Source organism: Petromyzon marinus, chromosome 80 (genome assembly GCF_048934315.1).
Source record: "Petromyzon marinus isolate PM22_M1 ecotype Great Lakes invasive population chromosome 80, UKy_Petmar_22M1.pri1.0, whole genome shotgun sequence".
NCBI classification, from domain to species: domain Eukaryota; kingdom Metazoa; phylum Chordata; class Hyperoartia; order Petromyzontiformes; family Petromyzontidae; genus Petromyzon; species Petromyzon marinus.
Genome location: NC_133746.1, coordinates 1007787 through 1012500, shown reverse-complemented (window position 1 = coordinate 1012500; position 4714 = coordinate 1007787). Strand labels below are relative to the sequence as shown.

The 4714-nt window shown below is 53.1% G+C and overlaps 1 long non-coding RNA gene across 1 annotated transcript in view; it reads right to left on the bottom strand.

The window, feature by feature from the left end:
• The window catches only part of LOC142907596 (uncharacterized), a 5346-nt gene extending 3670 nt beyond the window's left edge, over window positions 1-1676 (bottom strand). The window contains exons 1-2 of the long non-coding RNA XR_012931112.1: window positions 1062-1676; window positions 1-193 (exon numbers count right to left, since the gene is read on the bottom strand). The exon at window positions 1-193 is cut by the window's left edge and continues 281 nt beyond it. This is a non-coding gene — a long non-coding RNA (uncharacterized LOC142907596). The remainder of the gene's footprint in view (window positions 194-1061) is intronic.
• Between the last annotated feature and the right edge of the window lie 3038 nt (window positions 1677-4714).

Below are 4714 nucleotides of genomic sequence, written 5' to 3'. Positions count from 1 at the left end.
TCCTCAGAGTATGAGACGGGCTTGAAAGAGACGGCAGCTTCTTAAACTTCAGCTGCTTCAGCTTCATCATCGTCGCCTTTCAAAAAACTTCTGCTGAAGCTATCCGAGCGAAACTATTGACGAGGTGAGTTTTGTGGGTGCGTGGTGAGTGTGTGGGTCCGTGTTGTGCGTTCGTGGTGCGGATGGTGGGTTCCTGGTGGGGGGATGTGGGAGACACACAGAGAACCACAAAGATGCATAGAGACCCATATAAATACACAGAGAATCGTAAAGACAAAGACCCATAGAAATACATAGAGACCCATAGAGACCCACAGAGACCCACAGACACCCAGAGAGACAAACACAGAGACCCACAAAGATACATAGAGACCCAACGATATACATTTTACCAGGTAAGGAGCTATGTAGCGCTGGCTATGACAAACGATAGCAGCTCAAGCAATTGGCTGATAACATTATCATCATCATCGTGTGGAAATGTATAGACACCCAGAGCCTCAGACTCACCATACAGAGACCCACACACTCACCACACAGAGTCCCACAGACTCAACACACAGACCCACACACTCACCACAGAGACCCACAGACTCACCACACACAGATACCCACAAACTCACCTCACACAGACACAGAGACCCACAGACTCACCTCACGCAGAGACCCACAGACTCATCACACACAGACACCCACAAACTCACCACACACAGACACACACAGAGACCCACAGACTCACCACACACAGACCCACAGACTCACCTCACACAGACACCCACAGAGACCCACAGACTCACCACACACAGACACACAGAGACCCACAGACTCGACACACACAGACCCACAGACTCACCACACACAGAGACCCAGAAACTCACCTCACACAGACACCCACAGACCCACCTCACACAGACACCCACAGACTCACCTCACACAGACATACACAGACTCACTTCACACAGAGACCCACAGACTCAGCTCACACAGACACACGCAGACTGACCTCACACAGAGACCCACAGGCTCACCTCACACAGACACACAGAGACCCACAGACTCACCTCACACAGAGCCGACCTCGAGGAGGCCCAGACAGGGTTCAGATTTTCCCGCCATCGCCGCCATTCGCCCGGACCGGAAGCGGAAGTAGAAGCTGGGGGTGGAGGTGGGGGTCGCCGAAAGAGGAGGGGCGGGAGGCGGCTTCCGGGGGCGTGGCCTCGCACTCTCACGTCATTCGGAGGGGCGTGGCTGAAGGGGGCGTGGCAACGTCCCTCGCACTGTGACAGCACCGGTGACGTCGCAATCACCACGTGCTTCCTCAGAGTACGAGACGGGCATGAAGGAGACGGCAGCTTCTTAAACTTCAGCTGCTTCAGCTTCATCATCGTCACCTTTCGAACAACTTCTGCTGAAGCTATCCGAGCGAAACTATTGACGAGGTGAGTTTTGTGGCTTCCTGGTGAGTGTGTGGGTCCATGTTGTGGGTTCGTGGTAAGTGTGTGGGTCCTTGTTGTGGGATTGTGGAGAGTGTGTCGGTCCGTGGTAAGGATGTGGGTGCGTGGTGAGTGTGTGGGTCCGTGTTGTGGGTTCGTGGTGAGTGTGTGGGCCCATGGTGAGGATGTGGGTGCGTGGTGAGTGTGTGGGTCCGTGTTGTGAGTTCGTGGTGCGGATGGTGGGTTCCTGGTGGGGGGATGTGGGAGACACACAGAGAACCACAAAGATGCATAGAGACCCATATAAATACACAGAGAATCGTAAAGACAAAGACCCATAGAAATACATAGAGACCCATAGAGACACACAGATCCATAGATATGCATATAGACCCATAGAGACCCATAGAGACCCACAGAGACCCACAGAGACCCACAGACACCCAGAGAGACACACACAGAGACCCACAAAGATACAGAAACCCAAATACTAAACTGAACGATATATATTTTACCAGGTAAGGAGCTATGTAGCGCTGGCTATTACAAACGATAGAAGCTCAACCAAGTGGCTGATAACATCATCATCATCATCATCGTGTGGAAATGTATGGACACCCACAGAGACTCAGACTCACCATACAGAGACCCACACACTCACCACACAGAGACCCACAGACTCAACACACAGACCCACACACTCACCACAGAGACCCACAGACTCACACAGACACCCACAGACTCACCTCACAAAAAGCCCCGTGTCGGCATCTTCAGGCTGAGCCGACCTCGAGGAGGCCCAGACAGGGTTCAGATTTTCCCGCCATCGCCGCCATTCGCCCGGACCGGAAGCGGAAGTAGAAGCTGGGGGTGGAGGTGGGGGTCGCCGAAAGAGGAGGGGCGGGAGGCGGCTTCCGGGGGCGTGGCCTCGCACTCTCACGTCATTCGGAGGGGCGTGGCTGAAGGGGGCGTGGCAACGTCCCTCGCACTGTGACAGCACCGGTGACGTCGCAATCACCACGTGCTTCCTCAGAGTACGAGACGGGCATGAAGGAGACGGCAGCTTCTTAAACTTCAGCTGCTTCAGCTTCATCATCGTCACCTTTCGAACAACTTCTGCTGAAGCTATCCGAGCGAAACTATTGACGAGGTGAGTTTTGTGGCTTCCTGGTGAGTGTGTGGGTCCATGTTGTGGGTTCGTGGTAAGTGTGTGGGTCCTTGTTGTGGGATTGTGGAGAGTGTGTCGGTCCGTGGTAAGGATGTGGGTGCGTGGTGAGTGTGTGGGTCCGTGTTGTGGGTTCGTGGTGAGTGTGTGGGTCCATGGTGAGGATGTGGGTGCGTGGTGAGTGTGTGGGTCCGTGTTGTGAGTTCGTGGTGCGGATGGTGGGTTCCTGGTGGGGGGATGTGGGAGACACACAGAGAACCACAAAGATGCATAGAGACCCATATAAATACACAGAGAATCGTAAAGACAAAGACCCATAGAAATACATAGAGACCCATAGAGACACACAGATCCATAGATATGCATATAGACCCATAGAGACCCATAGAGACCCACAGAGACCCTCAGAGACCCACAGACACCCAGAGAGACACACACAGAGACCCACAAAGATACAGAAACCCAAATACTAAACTGAACGATATATATTTTACCAGGTAAGGAGCTATGTAGCGCTGGCTATTACAAACGATAGAAGCTCAACCAAGTGGCTGATAACATCATCATCATCATCATCGTGTGGAAATGTATGGACACCCACAGAGACTCAGACTCACCATACAGAGACCCACACACTCACCACACAGAGACCCACAGACTCAACACACAGACCCACACACTCACCACAGAGACCCACAGACTCACACAGACACCCACAGACTCACCTCACAAAAAGCCCCGTGTCGGCATCTTCAGGCTGAGCCGACCTCGAGGAGGCCCAGAGAGGGTTCAGATTTTTCATGCCATCACCGCCATTCGCCCCGACCGGAAGCGGAAGTAGAAGCTGGGGGTGGAGGTGGGGGGCGCCCAAAGAGGCGGGGCGTGAGGCGGCTTCTGGGGGCGTGATCTCGCACTGGCACTTCACTCGGAGTGGCGTGGCTGCAGGGTACGTGGTAACGTCCCTCGCACTGTGACAGCACCGGTGATGTCGCAATCACCACGTGCTTCCTCAGCGTACGAGACGGGCGTGAAGGAGACAGCAGCTTCTTAAACTTCAGCTGCTTTAGCTTCATCATCGTCGCCTTTCGAACAACTTCTGCTTTAAGCTATCCGAGCGAAACTATTGACGAGGTGAGTTTTGTGGGTTCCTGGTGAGTGTGTGGGTCCATGTTGTGGGTTCGTGGTGCGGATGGTGGGTTCCTGGTGGGGGATGTGGGAGACACACAGAGAACCACAAAGATGCATAGAGACCCATATAAATACACAGAGAATCGTAAGAACAAAGACCCATAGAAATACATACAGACCCATAGAGACACACAGATCCATAGATATACATAGAGACCCATAGAGACCCACAGACACCCAGAGAGACACACACAGAGACCCACAGACTCACCACAACAGAATCACCACACACAGAGACCCACAGACTCACCTCACACAGATACACACAGACTCACCACACACAGACTCACACAGAGACCCACAGACTCACCTCACACAGAGACCCACAGACTCACCACACATAGACCCACAGACTCACCTCACAAAGACACACACAGACTCACCATGCACAGACACCCACAGAGACCCACAGACTCAACACCAACAGACACACACAGAGACCCATAAACTCACCTTACACAGACACCCACAAACTCACCTCACACAGACACACACAGACTCACAACACACAGAGACCAACAGACTCACCTCACACAGATACACACAGACACCCACAGACTCACCACACACAGACTCACACAGAGACCCACAGACTCACCTCACACAGAGACCCACAGACTCACCACACATAGACACCCACAAACTCACCTCACACAGACACAAACAGAGACCCACAGACTCACCTCACACAGACACCCACAAACTCACCTGAAACAGAGACCCACAGACTCACCACACACAGACACACACAGAGAACCACAGACTCACCACACACAAAGACCCACAAACTCACCACACACAGACCCACAGACTCACCTCACAAAGACACACACAGACTCACCATGCACCGACACCCACAGAGACCCACAGACTCACCACCAACAGACACACACAGAGACCCATAAACTCACCTTACACAGACACCCAC